The 22,010-nt window shown below is 38.5% G+C and overlaps 1 protein-coding gene across 4 annotated transcripts in view; it reads right to left on the bottom strand.

Annotated features, from left to right (window-relative positions):
* The window catches only part of PRTG (protogenin), a 145,193-nt gene that overhangs the window by 28,350 nt on the left and 94,833 nt on the right, over window positions 1-22,010 (bottom strand). The window lies entirely within an intron of this gene.

Here is a 22,010-nt window from a genome sequence, read left to right as displayed (position 1 = left end):
AGTTTTTCAGGCCTTTGAGGAAATAAGTGGTTATAAATTTTAAATAATATACTTAGAAGATATTCAAGAAGTTTAATGATATAAATACATTTAAATGTAAGTGTTCATGATAACATTTAACTAGAGTAATACTTGCTTAGGGCAAAGCTAAGTACTATTCAGAAAGAATGTATTCCTTTCCCCCTCATCTTTATTGAGGTAGAGTTGAATAATAACAGTTGTACATATTTAAGGTATATGGCTTGGTTTGATATGGGTCTACACCGTGAAATGATCACCACAATCAAGTGAATTAACAGATCCCTCACTTCACTAGTTACCATTTGTGTGTGTGTGTGTGTGTGTTTGTGTGTATGTGGTAAAAACATTCACGATCTATACTCTTAGTAAATTTCAAGTATACATACAGCATTAGTAACTACAATCACCATGCCAGTACATCAAGTCTCCAGAATTTATTCATCTTGTATAACTGAAACTTTGTATCCTTTGACAAACATCTCCCCATCTCCCCTACTCTGCAGCCCCTAGGAAACCACTATTCTACTTTCTGCTTCCATGAACTTGACCATTTTAGATTCCATGCTTAAGTGAGATCATGTAGTATTTGTCTTTCTGGCTTATTTAGCATAAAGTCCTCTAGGTTCATTTATCTCATGCAAATAGCAGGATTTCCTTCTTTTTAAACGCTGAGTAATATGAGTATGTGTATATATATATATGTATATGCATGTGTGTGTGTGTGTGTGTATATACATATATGTACCACATTTTCTTTATCCATTCACCTGTCACCACGCATTTAGGTTGTTTTCACACCTTGTCTATTGTGAATAATACTACAATGAACTATGAGTGCAGATAACTCTCTGAGATACTGATTTTATTTCCTTTTGATATGTACCCAGAAGTGAGATTGCTGGATCACATGGTGGTTCTACTTCCAATGCCAATGCATTGCTATTTTATACTTCTGTAAATAATAATAAAACACATAAACAAATCCAGTATTTCCTAAGGGGAAATAAGAATTTTTTTTTTTTTTTTGGCTTTTTGCCTTTTCTAGGGCTGCTCCTGCAGCATATGGAGGTTCCCAGGCTAGGGGTCTAATCGGAGCTGCAGCCGCTAGCCTATGCCAGAGCCATGGCAACACCAGATCTGAGCTGCATCTGCGACCTACACCAGAACTCACGGCAACGCCAGATCCTTAACCCACTGAGCAAGGCCAGGGATCGAATCTGCAACCTCATGGTTCCTAGTCAGATTTGTTAACCACCAAGCCACGACAGGAACTCTAATAATTCTTAATAGATATACCAAATATGAAAAAATGACTTAGGATAAAATAATAAAAATATTCTAGATTGAATTCAAACTTTTTCTTTTTTAGGGCCACACCCTCAGCATATGAAGGTTCCCAGGCTAGAGGGTGAATCAGAGCTACAGCTGCTGGCCTACACCACAGCGACAGCAATGCAGGATCCCAGCCACGTCTGCAACCTACACCACAGTTCATGGCAATGCCGGATCCTTAATCCACTGAACAAGGCCAGTGATTGAACCCACAACTTCATGGTTCCTAGTTGGATTCGTTTCTGCTGCACCACGATGGGAACTCCTGAATTCAAACATTTAAAATGCCGAAACGAGAAGTCAAGCTTATCAAATTCCCCAAAGGAGTTTAAGAGTTTGCATAAATATTTTTGAAATTGATATGTTCTAATATTTAATATAAAATGCATTAAATGTATGTCCCAAATATAAAATTATTTCTTTGTTGTGACAAAATTAAAACCACAAGAAGAAAAATTTATAAAATTTAGAACATTTCTATATTTTCTAGATAGAAACGTCAGAAGACTGATATCATTTGACTATCTTAAAGAAAAATTTTTTTAAATATATGATTTGAGTATCACAAAACTCAGATATGTTATTCTCCTTTTATACACTGCGGTACAAAAGCGTTAAGTTGCAGGCCCAATGCAATGTCACACAAAGCTGAACCAAGAACTTGTGGCCATTTCTATGACAAAGCACAGGGCCTTTAAATGGACACAAATTCACTTGCCTTTGTCATACCAAGAAGTGTATCTCATAATGAATTTTAAAACAAATATTTTCAAACTTTTATAAAATAATTATCAGAAAACAAACATTTGAATTTCATCACTGAAGTGATTTCTAACACTCAGCACTGAAATTTTAAGATTCAAAAAGTTTTTGTTCAGGAGTTCCTGTTGTGGCTCAGCAGTAACAAGCCTTACTAGTACTTATGAGGGCTCGGGTTGGATCCTTTGCCCCACTCAGTGAGTTAAGGATCTGACATTGCTGTGAGCTGCAGTGTAGGTCGCAGATTCAGCTCAGATGTGGCACTGCTGTGGCTGTGGTGTAGACAGGCAGCTGCAGCTCCAATTCTACCCCTAGCCTGGGAACTTCCATAAGCTGCAGGTACAGCCCTAAAAAGACAAAAAAAAAAAAAAAAAAAAAGTTTCTGTTCAGATCAGTGGCTACTTCACTTGAATCTGTTTTCTTCTTTCCTCCTATTGCTGAACTCAGTGAACTGAAGCCTGAGTTCCATACTACAAACACTCCTTCTGAATAGGTACAAATAAACTTCATTTAGCTCTCTGAAGAATTTCTTCAAACATACTGCTTTATTCTGTCTCTACCCAATTAAAGTAGTACCTTTAGGAAAGCCTGTGTGAGGTATTATGCCAGTCATTAGATGAGGAAAAGGAAGGATGAAACTGGAACAGAATTTGCCTAAAGTAGCTCACATTCTAGTCATGGATAAAGCCAACTCTTATGGAAAGTCAATTTTTTTTGGCTGCCCCACAACACATGGAGTTCCTAGACCAGGGATCATCAGATCAGAGCTGCAGTTGTGATCTATGGTGCAACTGTGGCAACACTGGATCCTTAACCTACTGTGCTGGGTTGGGGGTCAAACCTGCATCCTGGCACTGCAGAGATATCACTGATCCTATTGCACCACAGCAGGAACTCTGGAAAGCTGATTTTGATGAAGGTTATGAATAGAGGTGGAGTTTCCACTGTGCAGACAATCAACCAACATATCATAAACACTTCTCTGGAATGGTTATTCATTTATTTCTAGCCCTAAAATTGATTATTCTTTTTTCCCTTCTTACTCTAATCAAACTGACAAGCTTTTGCATAGCAAAGGAAACCTTAAAAAAAAAACACACACACAAAAAGACAACTTACAGAATGGGAGAAAATAGTTTCAAATGATGCAGCTGACAAGGGCTTAATCTCTAAAATATACAAACTACTTATACAACTCAACAGCAAAAAAGCCAATGACCCAATTGAAAAGCGGGCAAAACACCTGAACAGACATTTCTCCAAAGAAGATATACAGATGGCCAACAAGCACATGAAAAAATGTTCAACATCACTGATTATTAGAGAAATGCAAATCAAAACTACTGAGGTACCACCTTACACCTGTCAGAATGGCCATCATTTATAAGTCCACAAATAACAAATGCTGGAGAGCGTGTGGAGAAAAGGGAACCCTCCTGCACTGTTGGTGGGATAAACTGGTACAACCGCTATGGAAAACAGTATGGAGGTACTTTAGAAAACTATATATAGAACTACCATATGACCCAGCAGTCCCACTCTTGGGCATATATCCAGACAAAACTTTCCTTGAAAAAGACATATGCATCTGTATGTTCACTGCAGCACTATTCACAATAGCCAAGACATGGAAACAACCTAAATGTCCATCGACAGATGAATGAATTAAGAAGGTGTGGTGTATATATACACAATGGAATACTACTCAGCCATAAAAAAGAACAAAATAATGCCATTTGCAGCAACATGGATGGAACTAGAGACTCTCATACTAAGTGAAGTAAGTCAGAAAGAGAAAGACAAATACCATATGATATCACTTATATCTGGAATCTAATATATGTTACAAATGAACCTTTCCACAGAAAAGAAAATCATGGGCATGGAGGACAGACTTGCAGTTGCCAAGGGGGAGGGGAAGGGAGTGGGATGGACTGGGAATTTGGGGGTAATAGATGTAAACTATTACCTTTGGAGTGGATAAGCAATGAGATCCTGCTGTATAGCACTGGGAACTATGTCTGGTCACTTAGGATGGAGAGACATGATAATGTGAGAAAAAAGAACCTATACTTGTATGTGTGACTGGGTCACATTGATGTACGGAAGAAAATTGACAGAACACTGTAAACCAGTTATAATGGAAAAAATAAAAGCCATTAAATAAAAAAAGCAGGAAAAAAAAGGAGCTGCTTACAGTGTTTAATTTTAAACCTAGAATTAGTCTTTTTTGTTGTTGTTGATCAGACAGAAGCACATTCTCTGTCCTAAGAAGATGAGAACAGAGTTTGTCCCTTAACACACCCAGTACCTGGCTATTACCCACTCAGCATAGATGCCAACAAGGCAGCTCTTCAGACGCCCACCTGGAAATTATCCATGTTACCAGAGCAACTGTCTCCAGTGCTGGGCTCACTAGGTTATGTGAAGTAGGAAAAAGGCAAACCATCAAGCAGGCAAATCAAGTACAATGGGTGCAGAAGATTCCTTTCTAGTCACACAAAGTAAAAGAAGAACCAGGATAATTTTGGAAATTATTTTAGTAAAAAAATAAAATTACAGGACATAATAGGAAAAATAATACAATGGGAAGGGGAAAACCTATTGATATTTGTCCACCTGGGATCTACTCTTTATGCTCTATGAAGAATCCTGTTTTGAAAAAGTAAAAGCGCCAGCCTGGGGGCCAAGCCCAGCAGTGGGCCACCTGCATTTGCCCTGTACTCTTTCTAGGCTTTAAGAAATGACTCCAATTTCAAAATAATTTCAGTATTATTTTGGTTTGTGAATCCAGAGGCCCCAGAAAAACAGGGGTCATTCTTGTTTACCAATTTGTTAGAAATTTGACTGTATCTACAATTGTAAATTTAAGAGGGGACCCCAGGAGTTCCTGCTGTAGCACAGTGGATTGAGAATCTGACTGCAGCAGCTCAAGTCTTCACAGAGGCTGTGTGATCCCCAGCCTGGCACATCAGGTTAAAGAATCCAGTGTAGGTCATAGCTGTGGCTCGGATTCAATTCCTGGCCCAGGAACTTCCATATACCACAGGCGCAGCCATTAAAAAAGAGAGAGAGAGGACCCAGGCACCAGAGCCCTCAAATAATGTTAAGATGAGCATTATAAGCGATCATCAAAGAATGAAAACAGAGAGCAGCTGCACAATTAACAATTAAAAAAGAAAAAAAAAGTTTAGGACCAATACATTAAGTTCAGTTAAATGCATAAACAATGTACCTCAGCACAAGTAGCACAAATCCTAAAACTATAGTTCTGCAAAGACCCTCTGATTCATAAGGGACAAAGCAGAGGACCCAGGATTAATGCTGTGAAATGCCACAGGGAGCCAGTTCCCAGGGCCTGTTATAGCCCTTCTTGAGTCAAGCACTGCCACGTATGAAGTGCTTGGTTACACGAGACTCAGCAGACTTAGGCTCTGTGGTTTAGGGGGGGAAACCAGCAGAGTCAGGAAGAGCAGCCACAAAGTACAGTGCAGGCCTCCTCGAAACCCAGTGAGGGTGGAGAAGGGGGGGGGGGCACGAGTTGGTTCCTATTCTTTCAAAACTCAACATAAGGAGCATAAAAATCACTCCTCAACAAAGCTTATTTCTTAATGGTCCCGGGATGATAAGTGGCAGTTGGATTTATGGTTAAATTTGCTTAAAGATTTAGCAATATATAAAGATGAAGCGTCAGGAGAGAAAGCCCAAATTAATTTAACATAAATCTGGCTCTGAATGTTTTGATACATAGCTCCAGAATGTCAGCTGAAGTTAATGTGATTGTGGTCCCAGCCAAATTAACCTGTCTTTCTACAGTACCGACTCAGTCTTTGGGCAAAAAGGAGTTCCTGTCATGGCACAGTGGAAACCGACTAGGATCCATGAGGTTGCAGGTTCGATCCCTGGCCTTGCTCAGTGGGTTAAGGATCTGGCGTTGCCTTGAGCTGATGCGGTTCAGATCTGGTGTGGGTGTGGCTGTGGTATAGGCCAGAGGCTACAGCTCTGATTGGACCCCTAGCCTGGGAACTTCCATATGCCTCGGGTGTGGCCCTAAAAAGACAAAAGGCAAGACAAAAAAAGAGAAATATCTGGGCAAAAAGCAAAGCTCTCCTTCCTGAAACATTACTATGGCTATACCCTTATCTTTTCTCCACTGGCTCAAGGATTTGACTCATCTCCTTTCCTTTCTGCTCTATTTTCACTACCAGCTCTTCTACTTGGATTTGTTTCACATAAAAAGGAATCAGTAGAAGTCTGGCTGGCTAAGAAAGACTTCACAGGTATCAGACTTTTACCAGATGCCTACTAAAAGTCAGGCACTGTATGAAAAACTCCATGATTAGAAAGCCGTTAACTGCTGCTTTCAGTTTCAATCTACCAAAGGGGACAGATTGGTAAATGAATATTCTGTATGTGTTACTTACCAACTGTATAGCTTTAGGTAAGTTCCTCAGTTTTCTAAGTCTTGTTTGTTTTCAATTGGAAAAAAGAGATAAAATCCCCTATAGGGATTTTAGCAGTATTAAATGAAATCACATCTATGAAGGACTTTGTACAGTTCTATAATTAGTAAGCACAATATTACTGTTATTATATGAGTAAAACTGCCTGGGAAAACAGAAATAGCACTATCAAAACTACGTGCACTAAATTTGGGAATCATTTTTGTGAAGACAAATGAATATGAAGGATGTTCGTTCATACAAGCAAGGTCTAGAATCCAGAATATCAGCAAATTAGCAATTAGCAGACACTGAGACCAAGCTCTAACTACTCCCTGTTCTCATTAACATTCCCTATTTCGTAGAGGAGGCAAAAGCTCCCAAGTGTGTGCCTGACGTATACATGATTGAAGGAGCTGTGTTTTGTGTTTATGGCCACTAGGAATGCTTGCTGTTTTGGCAACCATGTCACATGGTATATAATCCTCTCAGCGGCAAATCCACCTTCTTCCATATTAATGTAATAAGCTCTTGTCTGTTAACAAAAATGCAACCTGATGATAATAACTGCTTTGGAAAACAACAGATTTCTACCCTAATGGAAGAACAGTAGATTGTTTCACAAAAATGAAATGTGGAAGAGTTTAAAGACTAGCATTAGATATTGCAAGCAGATGGACACAACAAAGTAATTCATTGTTAATTACATACAGTTTTAACAATCAGGTGTTTATTACCTTCAGTGACAACTCAGGAAAAATGAAGATCAATAAAATGAGACTCCCTGTAAATCTTCTAAAGATGCACACAAATTAAAACTGATTAAGAACCCATTGAAGTACAGTTCATTTACAATGTTGTGATAATTTCTGTTGTACAACAAAGTGATTCAGTTATACATATACACTTACCATTTTTTTTCAGATTCTTCTTTTTTTTTTTTTTTTTTTTTTTGTCTTTTTAGGGCCACACCCGCAGCATATGGAGGTTCCCAGGCTAGGGGTCGAGTCTGAGCTGTAGCCGCTGGCCACAGCCACAGCAATGTGGGATCTGAGCCGCATGTGAGACCTACACCACAGCTCACTGCAGTGCCAGATCCTTAACCCACTGAGCAAGGCCAAGGATCGAACCTGCATCCTCATGGATACTAGTCAGATTCTTTTCTGCTGACCCACAATGGGAACTCCTTTTTTTCATATTCTTTTCCCCTATTGGAAAGACCTGTCTTAATTCCACGCTAAAAGCATATGATTTAACAAGAGTGCATTAACTGGATCTTTATGCAAAATCTTAAGTAATCTACTAACAATTTTGGTATAATATACTCATTTTTCATTGCAATATGTTTCCAAAGGCCACAAAATAACAAAAAATATCCATGCCTTCTTCCAGGGTTTTACTTGAATAACTTTCATTTCTCTTTCTATCACTAGATGGCATCTGTGTGCCTGTAAGGAGAGTGATGACTCATCTAGCTATTAAGAAGGTGGGAGCTAGTCAGACACCAGCTGAAACTCATGAATGAGCAATTCAAAACAAGTATGCATGAAATAAGGCAACTGCTTTAGTTTCACCAAATTAAAGATTTCAAGAAATGCAAAGCTGTAAAAAGGGAGAAGGAAGGGCTGCCTGGGATCAGCGCTTGTCATACATATACAAATTTCACATGAATTTAAAAAATCTTGTAAGCAAGATATTTTTGTCACTTGTCCTCTACAGAGGAGGATGGTGAGACAAACCCAAAGTTAAGACAATTTTCCTAACGACTCAGTACTACTAAGAAGCTAAAAGATGGTTCAGCACAAGCTTTAAGGGCTAAGATGTCAGACCCAGACTGCCTGGATTCCAAATCTAGCGTGGTCATTGGTGTGTAACCTGGGGAGTTATTTTCTCTCTCTTTATCATGGTTAAAGTCCCCTATACGATGCGAATGATGATGACAAGGCATCTATCTCTTGAGGTGATGGGAGGAGGGTATAAACTGATTCCCATACAGTGCTTAAAGTAGTGCCAGGATATAACAGTATCAATAATAACCCACAAATAAAAGAATAATACACTAATAATAACAGAATTACTGTTAGCATCCCATTACTCCTAATCCTTCCTCCCTGTCATGGAGAAGGGCAGGATGGTATAACGGTGAAAGGATAGACTTTGGAACCAGACTGCTTAGATTTGAACTGAGTTTCCTCATCTATAAAATGAGCATTAAGTGAGCGTACACTTTAAAATGCTTAGAAAAATGTCTGGCACCAGGTTGGTGCTTTTTAGAGCTAAATAAATACAGGAGAGAGCTGGTTGGAGAATTGGGGGATTAGCTCATCTTTATGATTAGGAAGTTGAAACATATCCATTGCTCTATAATTTGGGTAACAGTATACTAAGGGAGCTGAAACAAAGGTACACATAAGTACAGTGCAAGACAGGAATTAATTGCTGCAGAGAGATCTGTTGACACTCTAAGGGAATTCAAAAGAGGGAATGGTTGGAATTCCTGTGTGACTCAGTGGTTAACGAATCTGACTAGGAATCATGAGGTTGCGGGTCTGATCCCTGGCCTTGCTCAGCAGATTAAGGATCTGGTGTCGGTGTGAGCTGTGGTGAAGGTCACAGACGCAGCTCGGATCCCGCGTTGCTGTGGCTGTGGCACAGGCTGGCGGCTACAGCTCCAATTAGACCCCAGCCTGGGGACCTCCATATGCCGCAGGTGCAGCCCTAGAAAAGACAAAAAAAGAGGAGGGAATGATTATTTGTAGTTTAGGGGGTGGGGAAGGTTTTATCGAGGAAGCACATTTGAACAGACTTTGACCTTCTATTAAGCGTGAGGAAGAAGAGACTGAGGCCATAGGAAGAGTATAAGCAAAGGCTCAAGGAACACATGGGGCAGGAATGGGTGACAGGGAAGATCTCAATAAGGGCTGCCTGAGTGAAGGTCACACAGAAAAGTTGGACTGGGGGAGATCTCAGAGGGCTTTGAGAGCCAGGCTAGGCATTGTGGACTTTATTACACAGACAGAAAAAGCAGCTGACTAAAGGAGATTGTTGAGAAAAGGGTTAATGAGACGAAAGAGTAAGAAGGCTCCCAAGTTTCCAGCCCAGGTCGACTGACAGACAGAAATGGAACAATATATGCTTGATGAAGTCAATGACACGCTGAATCAGAGATACCAAAGAGGCATCCAAGGTTAGCTGACCTGAGGGTGACTGGAAGTGTGGGCTGGAGTCAGCAGTGAGGATGGAGAACCACAGGCAGTGGGTGTTCACCCAGAGGGGTAGGGTCCTCAGGACGGAAGAGACAGCAAGGACTAGAAGCCTGGGGGTGAGAAGGTAAGTGGTCTGAAGTCATGAGGAGAACTGGGAAGGTCAAATACCATGGGAACCAAGAGAAGGATGGTTGACAATGTCCAAAGGTACAGAGAAGTCACCGAGGGTAAGAAAGATATCTGGTCATCTAAGTCCTTTAACAGAATAAATGCATTAGGAAGTGGTGTGGTTAGAGGCAGCAGGAGACATAGAGTTAAGGTTCAATGAAGTGGTGGGACATCAGAGGCAGAGCCATAAAAGGAAATGAAAATGCATTATCTTATGATATGTACAAAATGTTAACAGTGGTATCTAGCTCTATATGGTAAAATTTTTAGTTATTTTGCTTCCTGTATTTCCACCTGTTCTACAATAAATATGAACTGCTTTGGTAATAATACAATGGTAAAGAATCACTGGGAAAATATATTACCTTTTATATGCTAACAAGCTACTATGTACTTTATATACAACATCTTAAATAATCCTTGCCACGACCTTATAAAATAGAATTATTATTTTTATTTTATAAAGATACTTCTACACAAGCAAACTAGGTTTCTTTAAAAAGTCAACCATTTTTTTCTATATAAAATAGCAAAAACCTATTTCAAGCCTCTGTGATTTCTTAGTATACTAGAAACAAGTTGGGCTATAAATTCAATTATCATACCTTTTTTTCTTTGCTTTTTAGGGCTGTACCTGTAGCATACGTAAGTTCCTAGGCTAGGGTCAAGTCAGAAGTGTAGCTGCTGGCCTACAGCACAGCCACACCAACAGCAACACAGAATCCCAGCCACATATGCAACATATACCGCAGCTCATGGCCACACCAGATCCTTAACCCAATGAGCAAGGTCAGGGATCAAATCCGGGTCTTCATGGATACTGACGGGTTTGTTACCACTGAGCCATGACGGGAACACCTTCAATTATCCTATCTTCTACAACATAAAGTAATTGGGTTTGTTTTTTTAAAAAACTTATTTTTATTGTCCTTCAGCTCCAATTCTGTGAACCTTCAGCTCCAATTCTGGCCTATGTGATAAAGCCAGGGACCCCGTCTATACTCACTAATGTTTAAGAAGCCAGATAGGAGAAAATGAGTAAAATTAAAAGAACACATTCTAAAAAGTGTCACCCTCTTCTACTGAGTGGCTTTATGATTTAAACCTTTTTTCTTCTGCTTCAAGGTTTGGGTTATGTCTGTCTGTAGTAGGCCTTGATAAGTGGGTGATATTAATATACATTCAAAGTCATCAAATACACTAATACACTGCAGAAGAGTAATCAGAGATCTAAACATGAAGTAATAACACTTACTTTCAGGAGAAAACATCTGAGTTTCAATCCTACTGGGTTTTGATCACTGTTCCATCCTAACACATCTTATTTAAGATACAAAAGGTAAAAACTAACAGGCTCACTTCAGAGGACGTTTCCATACCATTCCTTCCCTCAAACACTAGAAAAATCAAATGTTCTCTGACTGGAGATGAATTCAGATGGTACAACTGATGGATGTCAATTCAAACTTTATGGATTCTTTGCTAAAACACCAACATTTCTAGAAGTTTGGCTTCTTGGAAAATGTACAAAAAACTATTACTTATGAAGTATTTAGCTGTAGATCAATAATAAGAGGTAACACTGGGGTCATGAAAAACAAGCCTGTGTTTCTTTTGGCTGCTGCTTGTTGGTGAAGCTCCAGATGCCTTGAAAAGAGCCAGGCCAGAGTGGATGGGTCAGGGATAGATAAAATCAAGAGAAAACCTGAGATCAGGACCACGAGAAAACTTTTACTCCGCAGCAGAGAGTCCATCTCTGATGTAATTTCAAAAGTTCAAATCTTGTAAAGACAATGAATTTTATTCCCCATCCTTTTACGGACATTTCTCAGGTAAAAATAGTCCTCCTAGGACCAAAGGAAGGTAAAGCGATCACATCTACTTTGGGACAGTCTCCTGCCACTTGTTCGATTTATGGACATGGAACATGCTAGAGAAACTTAACAAAACATCTTAAGAGAACAAAAAACATTAAATGTCACTAGGCACTACTTTACATTACCCACTTAAACTGCTAAAGAAAAGCTTTGTTTATATTAGCAATGAAGTGTCACAATTAAGATGGCTTCAAAACATTAAAAATAATCAAATAAACCAGAATATGTATATGTGAAGGTAAGTAGCAATCTGAAAATGTGTTTATATAAGGTCAACATACATGAAGTCTGAACACGGTTAAAGTAGGAAGTGCTCAGAATAAGTGAGAAAGGTGAAATACTAAGGGAAGAAAGCTAGTGTCTGGCCAAATGTCCATTTTTAATTTAATCTTTTGTGCTACAAGGTTTTGTGTGAGCCTTTTCAGGCCTATTGTTTTCCTGCAGTTGGACTGTAGAACTTCTTGGTCTGGCTAGCCAGGGTGACTGCACTGCCTCCAAGCCTGTCCTTCCAACACAATACTCCCATGTAATTATTCAGAGAAGAGGCCAGCAATATGAACCACTGTGACACCTGGGTCATGGCCTCTGACATAGACTCTGGGGCCAGCCCAAGTCTGGTCCAGCAGCAGAGAAGCAGGAAAAATGCAAGGGGGGATGGGTGGGAAAGGAAAGCAGAGTGAAATACTCTGCTTTAAAATGCTATGTTTAAGCACAGTAACAAAAACACAAATCACATTTGAGGAAGTTCTTTGTCTTGTATCATTAGACTTATTTAGAATAGAAAAAGTTAATTCATGATGGTTAAAACAATGCCTTAGGTAATATGTTAATATGCTGATTTAACAGCCAAGATTTCTTTAGCTAAAAAATGTAAATTTTATGTTAAGCTAAGATTAAAAATTCATTCTCCTTTTGTTTATAAACTGAATTTCTATGTGTTTATTAATCATAAACATATTTCACTTTAACTTTAAAGAAAGGTTTTTTTTTAATGATCACCAAGCCAAAGTGTTATACATCTGTTCTGTGATAATACAGAATATTTGAGTGTAAAACGGACAGACTGGCAGATGGAGTGGGCTCTCCCAACTTTCACTATGTGTTCTGCAAAAGAGCTCTCTGTGGAAGATGGTGGTAGAGTATTTGTCTAAACCTGAAATGAGTCTCTTTTGTTCTGCCCCCTTAAGACAAGTAACATTTCTCACTTCCAGTAAAAACCCCTCTCCTACTGAGTTGAGGATAATTTCGAAGAAAGTTCTTTGTATATGAAATCTGAGAATTAGTTTCCTACCAAAAAAGAATAACCTATTGTTAATCTCTATTTTAAAAACCTCCTTCAAAAGACAGGGATTATTTTGTAAATTCTAGAAGCATAAGGCTCTCCCAACTATGTTGTGTTCACTAAGTATTCTGATCATGTTATTTCTTTTTTCGATGGTATGATTTCATTTTTATACACCTATTAGGCTTTCAAGACATCTTTTAAAATCTATTTTTCATTTTTGACAAATGCATTACTTGAGGCTGTCTGGATAAGAAATATTTGGGGTTGAAGATTTCTACTTGAACATTGCCATGAACGAATATGATTTACATCCAAACACTGAAAAATCAATCTGCAAGTGATGTTGGAGGCATGAGAAAAAACATAGTTTTTGATCATTTATATGCTTTTGTTATGGCATTCCTTTCCCTTTGCGAATCCCTCTGGAAGAAAGGCAGCTCAATAGTCAAATTTTCAAAGGTGAATGAGCACTGCCACTGAGTCTCTGCTACTACATCAACTAATGGAACTGTGCCTGTGGGTTGGGAGGAGAAAAAGAAAGAAGACTCCAAAAGAGTGGTTGCTGAACTGTCCCCAAATTTATAACAGCTTTTTGTGAAGAGGACTAATAAGGCTGGTCCACATAAATGTTTCTGAATAATTTAAAAATGGAGCAATTGCTGATTATAATAATTTGTAACACAAGAATGTGTGTGAGAATGTTGGGGGAAGGGATGCATTTTAAGGGGCTATAAAACTTACAAAGAAAGTTTGCATAAAGTTGGTACCTAGGAAAATGAAACATGAATTTCTTGATTATGTTGGTATTCCTATCAAGAGCAATCTTTACCCTAAAAGCATCCAAAGTACTTGACTGATGCTACTATACTTGGCTTAGCATTTGTTTAAGTAGCTGCTCTGTCTGCCAACACACAGACACTGTCTGTCTGACATACATCATTGCCTTACAAACAATATTTTTACAGACTGACAGAGAGAGCCTATTCATGACAACCAAACTTCCCCTGAAGCCATGAAATAAATTTCCTTCCAGGACTAACATTTCTCCCTTTCACTGTCATGGGCTCACCATGCCATTTTGACCTTTTTGTGAGGCAACATGAAAATACCATCTATCATCTCCTGAACCACAGTGACTTGGTCAGAGGTGCACAGTTTCATGGCAAAAACATCTGTGGTTTGATAACCATTCCTCCGAATCTCAGCTCTCGGCAGTTAAAAGCATGCTTACAAGATGGGAAAGAATCAGGTAGACAGCTTGAATCCAATATTAAATTTCTTCTTAAGTAGGAAATGCAAGTTGGTGAAATATCAGCTTCATCAATCACAGTGATAAAACCTGACTGCGTTATTTATTTATGCCTCCTTTAGAACTCACAAGAAGCACTATGTTACAGCAACTTATTTAAACTTTGCTGAATATATTACTCTGAAATCGATTTTAATGTTAGCAGGTAAGAGAATTCGGGGAGTTCTTTGATACAGGCAGGTGCAGGTCATTGCTGTGTTAATTGGCTACAAACAGCTCACTCAAATTCTGTCTAAGCCTTACATCTTCCAGGTATTGAAAGACGCTGAAGATCTTTGGGGATGCTCGGAAGTTATTCAGTATATCTTTAAATAGTTTTCAACACATATGATAGAGAATCTGAAACAATTTGAGCATACGGAATTAAACCAAAAACACTTTTTAAGAAATAAAATATTCAACAGAAGACCTAAAGTTCTTTATATTCAATTTGAAATATATTATTATAAATACCAGTTTATAAACATTCTATGGATAGGAAAAATATTTAGCTGTTTATAAAGAAATCATTTCAGGTTTGGTTTTGTTTTGTTTTATCTTTTGGTTGCCCCATGGCATATGGAACTCCCAGGCCAGGTATCAAATCCAAGCCACAGTCGCCAACTAAGTCAAAGCTGAGGCAATGCCAGACCCTTAACCCACTGTGCCGGGCCAGGGATTGAACCCGCATCCCAGTGCTCCCAAGACGCTGTCAATCCCAGTGGGCCACAGTGGGAGCTCCTTGATTTCAGTTTTTAGTTCCTCAAGTAAGCTTTAATTGGAAGGGCTACTGGACAATACGAAAAGTTGATTTTCTGTATTTTTTCTCAGTAGGTAAAATTATAGCATGTTTGCCAATTGATGTAACTTTTAAATATCCCACATATTACTAGAAAATTGTTGTATATAATCAACTGTTATTTCAGAAGTGCTGTTGTTTTAACAATGTGCATAATCATTGCAAAACTATTCTCAATCCAGAAAAACTGATTAAACACAAAGCACAAGGCATTTTAAAGCTTTTAAAATGTTTTATGAACACTTTGATGTATTTTCCTTATTTCTTGTTTGTATGTACATATGTTCAAGTGTATGTACACACACATCCTTTTTCTTCTGTTGAAATATTATGACACTTCACACCTAAATACTTGGACATGTTTCCCCTGAGAACAAGGACATCCTCTCCTAACCAAAACACCCTTATTAGACCCAATAGATTTAACAATGACACAATTTTATCTGATATACAGTTCATTTTAAAATTTGTCACTGATAATTTTTTTATATCCCTGCCCCCACCATTCCTAAATTCAATTGAGGGTCACCCACTGCTTCTTCATCTAGAATTATTCCCTGTCTTTTTGCTGTCTTTCATATCAGTGACATCTTTAAAGAATCCAGTCCAGATGCTTTGAAGACTATCTCACCTGTGGGTTTATCTAAATGTTTCCTCACTGTTAGATTCAGACTAAGTATTTTTGGCAAGAATATTACACAGCCTAGCCTATAACTTTAATATAGGGTTTTTAAAATTACTTAGGGAAATAAAACTTAAAATCCATGTTTTTTCTAAGTGCAAATTTGTTAGATTTCTTGTTGAAAAGCAGTATCACAGTTTCAAAACCTTTCCTAGTCACAGAATAGTCTCATTTTCTTAGTGGCCAATCTGATCTCTATCTGTATCCGTTTATCTATATTTATCCATATGAATGTTTGTATGGAACTCCTGCCTGACAGGACAATGAAAAGTATCTACATGTTTTTAGGCTTCTTATACAATTTCTAGAAATATCTGGGACTTTGTATACAAATGATGCAAATGCCGATTTCTTTCCTTCATTCCCAATGAGTCACACTGGAATGCCAATTTGTAGTATGTACAGAGCATGGGAATAGAGTAAAACAAGAAGGCCAGGCCATAAAGTGTGCAATTCAGTCAACATGGGACAGAAAATTAATCGATTAGAACAATCACTATAATTTCTTAGAAATGTGCATAGAAAACTGGGCCCTTTGAAAACAGTATTTCAAATGTAGTTTCTATATTTTTGTAGGGCCAGAACTAAGATCAATCTGCTATGATTTTTCTTCTGAGACAAAAGGCTATTTTATGAAAACAGTGGGAGTGTATTCAAGAAAGGGAAAACATACTAAAAAATCATCCACATGGAGAAAGGTGAAAGTTCAAAAAATTATTTTAATTGTTTCTTCTGTTAACATCTCTAGGTCATCCAGAACTCTATACCTTGTTAAATGAGCCAAGAAACCACAGGAGTCTTTTTCCCTTATTAAGTCAATGTCAAGCATAATATGGTTTTTCAGTACAAAGATTCATAGAGAATCTCCAACAATTTGAACATATAGTTTTTTTGGAGATACTGTATTTCAGGAATTTAATTAGTATATTACAACCTTCTAATAATTAAAATACTCTGTTTCTCACAGCTAACAGTGTTTGTGGTTTGCTTTGGCTCATAAGGAAGCTCATGTATAAGTTTGCTAAATTTATAGGCATTTCTAGCAACTGTACAGTATCTTACAGCACACAATATATCGGAGTTTCACTGAATTGTCAATCTTTATTTATCTTTGCTCCAATTTCTTCATCTAAGTATAGTCAATTAAAATATATATTACTGAGAGGGGATCAAGATGGCAGAGGAGTTAAGATGTGGTGCTTACCTTCTTCCACAAACACATAAAAAAAACCCCATCTACATGCAGAATGACTTGTACATAACTGTACTGAACACTGGCAGAAGACTTTAAACCTCTAAAAAGGGCAAGAAACCCTCCACATAACTGTGTAGAACAAAAGGGAAAAAAAAGAGAGAGAGAGAGACAAGAAGAAGAAAAGGAATCAGAACAGGACTAGCTAGCACTCCTGAGAGGAAGCTATGAAAGAGGAAAGGAACCCACACCCTGGGAAGCTACCTAACTGATGGGGAGATCAGCTTAGACAGAAGACCTCAAAGCCTCAGAGAACAAAGCACAGCAGCTGGACTGAGGAGGGTAAAGCTGAGAGAGAGCTGCACAGACCATCACTACCACCTCTGAAACATCACAGCCTGAGACACTCAGAAGGGGATGGGCACTGAGACTCAGGTTCTGGAGGTCAGCTCCAGGGAGAACACTAGGGCTGGCTGTGTGGAGACAGCCTGAGGGGCTAGGGAGTAGTGCACCAAAGGCTGGGGAGTGGAACACCACAGCCAAAGGAATCTGGATGGCTGGGCCGGCAAGAGAAGCAAGGTGCCATTGTTGGAGAGGAGCAAAGGAGGAGGGGCAGACTGACATAGGAATATCTTTCTCTGCGTGCTCATGGACTCTCAGAGGGCAGGGCTATGAGCAGTGCCGGGCTACAGGTGGTGGCACCTGTTGCACAGGCCAAGCACAACAGGGTGCCTCTTGTGTGATCTACAGGTGGGAGGGGCAAACCACTGCAGTCATCTCAGAATCCAGAGGTGGGCGTGGCCTTCCACTACCAAAGGTCCACGAACAGGCACCACCTGCAGCCCCAGTCACCTCAGAGGGCACCACAGAGGAGGTCACTGCAACAGAGCACCACCCATTGTTGCTCTCACTCTCTTGGGAATGCACATGCCCTGCTGCTGCCACTACCAAACACTCTGGGTATGGCCTGCACCTGCCTGAGGGTCACTGCCACTTCCCAGGGCCCTACAATTAGGAGCAGCCCGCCCCATCTTCCTATGGCCAAGAGACAGCAACCAGGCACTGGCTACTAGCCCTGTCCATTGCCTCCATCTCCCTACAAGCACATGCAGCACCCTATCAAGGGGATAACAGCCTGCATACACTGAGGAAAGAGACAGCAAGAAAGAGAACCAAAAGCAGCCCTCATGCCAAAAATAAAATAGTGAGCCCTCACAAAATACTCAGGGACGCTCTTATATATAAGCAGCCCTCCAAGACTACAGTTTTTTCCTAAACTCATAGAATAAGAAAAATATAAGCAAAATGAAGAAGTTCAGGAACCATTCCCAGTTAAAAGAACAGGAAAATTCCCCTGAAGGAACAACAGTGAAAAAGACCACTGCAGTCTAACAGACACAGAGTTCAAAAAGGGGACAGTGAATATACTGAAGGAATTAAGATCTAAACGAAGGATAGAAACAGTAATGCAGATGACTTTAGAAAGGAACTGGAAAATATAAGGAGGAGACAAGAAAAATTAGAAAATTCATTTGCACAGACAGAAGCTTAGTTAAAGGCACTGAAGAGGAGAATAAATAATGCAGAGGAACAAATGACTTGGAAGACAGAATAATGGAAATCAATCCAATCAGGACAGTAGACAGAAAACTAAACGGAAAAACATGAAAGCAATATAAGAGATTTATGAGATAATATAAAGCAGGCTAATCTACACATAATAGGGATTCCAGAGGGAGAAGAAAAAGAAAAGGGGATTGAAGGGGAGGGGAAGGGAGTGGGGTGGTTGGGGAGCTTGGGGTTAATAGATACAAACTATTGCCTTTGGAATGGATTAGCAATGAGATATTGCTATGTAGCACTGGGAACTATGTCTAGTCACTTATGATGGATCATGATAATGTGCAAAAATAGAATGTGTACATGTATGTATAATTGGGTCACCATGCTGTACAGTAGAAAGAAAATTGTATTGGGGAAATAACTATTAAAATAATAATAATAATAAAGAAAATATATATGAAGAAATTATGGCTGAAAACTTTCTAATCTAAAGGAAACAGATATCAAGATACAGGAAGAACAGAGGGCCCCAAACTAGTTGAAACCAAACAGGCCCACACCAAGACATATTATAATAAAAATGGCAAAAGGTAAAGTGAGGATTCCAAAGGCAGCAAGAGAAAAACAAAGAGTTAATTATAAGGGAACCCGTGTAAGGCTGTCAGCTGATTTTGCTACAGAAACACTACAGCCAGAAGAGAGTGGCAAGATATAGTCAAAGGTCTAAAAGGGAAAAATTTGCAGGCTAGAATACTCTACCCAAAAAGAATATCATTTAAAATAGTCAATGGACCGAATGCTCCAATCAAAAGACATAGCGTAGCAGACCGGATAAGACAAAAAAACAAACAAAAAACCAAGAGTCTACAATATGCTGCCTACAAGAGACTCACCTTAGGGCAAAGGACACATATAAATTCAACATAAGGGGATGGAAAAAGATATTTCATACAAGTGAAAAAGACAGGAAGGCAGAAGTTGCAATATTCATATCAGACAAAATAGCCTTTAAAACAAAGGCCATAAAGAAACACAAAGAAGGACACTACTCAATGATAAAAGGATCAATTCAAGAAGAGGATATTACACTTTTAAATACACATGCCCCTAGTATAGAAGCACCCAAATACATGCAACAAATATTAACAGACATAAAAGGAGAAATTGATGGGAATACAATAGTAGCAGGAGACTTTGATACCCTACTCATGTCAGGATACAGATCCTCTAGACAGAGGCAACAGAGATCCTGAATGGCACAATAGAAAAGTTATACTTAATTAACATTTTCAGGACCTTACATCCAAAAAAATCAGATACACATTCTTTTTAAGTGCACATGGAACATTCTCAAGGATTGACCACATATGGGGGCACAAAATTAACCTCAACAAATTTAAGAGTACAGAAATTACTATTTCAAGCATCTTCTCTCTCTTTTTTTTTTTTTTTTTTTTTTTTGGCATTTCTTGGGCCACTCCCATGGCATATGGAGGTTCCCAGGCTAGGGGTCGAATTGGAGCTGTAGCCACCGGCCTACGCCACAGCCACAGCAACGTGGGATCCGAGCCACGTCTGCAACCTACACCACAGCTCACAGCAACACCGGATTGTTAACCCACTGAGCAAGGCCAGGGATCGAACCCGCAACCTCATGGTTCCTAGTCGGATTCGTTAACCACTGTGCCACAATGGAAACTCTTCAAGCATCTTCTCTGACCACGATGGCATGAAACCAGAAATCAACCACAGGAAAAGAAATGAGAAAAACTGATTACACGGACACTAAACAACATGCTTCTAAAAAATCACTGGGTCAGTGAGGAAATCAAAGGGAAATTTAAAAATACCTCAAGAGAAATGATAATGAAAACACAACCATTCAAAATGTATTCAGTGGCACAAAGCAGTTCTTGGAAGTTCATAGTGATTAAGGCCTTCCTCAAAAAAGATGAAAAATCTCAAATCAACATCTAACCAACCACTAAAAGAATGAGACAAAGAACAAACAAAACCTAAAGTCAGCAGAAGGAAGGAAATTATAAAGATCAAAGAGTAAATCAATAAAATAGAGAATCAAAACAATAGGAAAAAAAATCATAAAACCAAGTGCTGGTTCTTTGAAAGGGTAAACAAAATTGACAAACCTCTGGCCAGACTCACCAAGAAGAGAGAGAGAACTCAAAAAAAGAAATGAAAAAGGAGAAATCTCAATGTATACTGTAGAAATACAAACAAAACAAAACAAACCCGTAAGCATGTACTATGAACAATTACATGCCAACAAATTTGATAAGCCAGAAGAAGTGGACAACTTTCTAGAGACATATGGCCCACCATAACTGAATCAAGAGGAAACAGATCAACTGAACAGACTGATCACTAGGAATAAAATGAATATGAAATAAAAACACTCCCTACGAACAAAAGTCCAGGACCAGATGGCTTCACAGGCAAATTCTATGAAACATACAAAGAAGAACTTAATACCCATCCTTCTTAAACTTTTCCAAAAGGTTGAAGAAGAAGGAACACTCCCAAAGACATTCCATGAAGCCACCATCACCCTAATACCCGAAACCAGACAAATATACTATCAAAAATAAAATTATATGTCAATATCTTTGATGAATATAGATGCAAAAATTCTAACAAAATTTTAGCCAACTGAATCCAACACCATATATCAAAAAGATCATGCACCATAACCAAGTGGGATTCATCCCAGGTTCACAAGGATGGTTCAACATATGCAAACAATCAATGTCATACACTGCATTAATAAGAGAAAAATCAAAAACCACATGATCATCTCAATGGGTGCAGAAAAAGCATTTGACAAAATCCTACATTCATTCATGATAAAACTCTTACCAAAGTGGGTATAGATAGAACATACCCTAACATAATCAAAGTCATTTATAACAAATTCACAGCCAATATAATACTCAGCAGAGAAAAGCTGAAAGCCTTCCCACTAAAATCTGGAACAAGATAAGGATGCCCACTCTTATTCAAATATTCACTTTTATTCAAATTGTATTGGAAGTCCTAGCTACAGCAATCAGACAAACAAGAAAAATAAAAGGTATCCAAATTGGAAGAGAAAAGGTAAAATTGTCACTCTATGCAGATTCTATATACAGAAAATCCTAAGGACTCCACACAAGAACTACTCAAACTGAACAACAAATTCAGCAAATTAATAGGATTCAAAATTAACATTCAGAAATTGGTTGCATTTCTATATACTAACAATAAAATATTATAAGAAGAATATAAAAATACCTTTTAAAATCACACCCCAAAAATTAAATACCTAGGAATAAACCTGACAAAGAAGGTGAAAGACTTATATGCTGAGAACTATAAAACATTAATCAAGGAAATTAAAGA

Source organism: Sus scrofa, chromosome 1, assembly GCF_054392235.1.
Source record: "Sus scrofa isolate SSC_HxYL_T2T_F1_AM1 chromosome 1, Sscrofa_HxYL_maternal_Yorkshire_Landrace_v2.0, whole genome shotgun sequence".
Lineage (NCBI taxonomy): Eukaryota > Metazoa > Chordata > Mammalia > Artiodactyla > Suidae > Sus > Sus scrofa.
The sequence above is the reverse complement of the archived record's forward strand: the minus strand, read 5'-3'. Positions and strand labels throughout refer to the sequence as shown.